We start from the raw sequence: 356 nt of genomic DNA, 5'->3' as shown, positions 1-356 counted from the left end.
AAAATCATTTCATTATATTTCATTTCATTGTTATATGACAAACAACATATGGGGATTTGAGGACTGATATCTTGTTGTACCTCCACTTCTGTACTCTTTCTTTTGCACTACATTGCTCTATGCTGCTGTGTCAGTTTTTAATCTTTCCTAAGGGGGATCAATAAAGAAACCTTTTTATCTCAATCTTAATCTTATTTCATGTCATCCTAACCTCTAGGTGGCAGTATACATGAGACAGTAAGAGCAGAATGACAGAGAGGAAGTAGTAGGAAGAAGTCAAGTTGACAAGAGTTAGTGGCAATACTTCTTCCCCTATAGCCTAATACTTAGGATTCACTGACAGTATGTGATTGTAA

Source organism: Morone saxatilis, unplaced genomic scaffold (assembly GCF_004916995.1).
Source record: "Morone saxatilis isolate NCDOM2014 unplaced genomic scaffold, NCSU_SB_2.0 Contig16, whole genome shotgun sequence".
Classification (NCBI taxonomy): domain Eukaryota; kingdom Metazoa; phylum Chordata; class Actinopteri; family Moronidae; genus Morone; species Morone saxatilis.
This window is presented reverse-complemented; position numbering follows the sequence as displayed.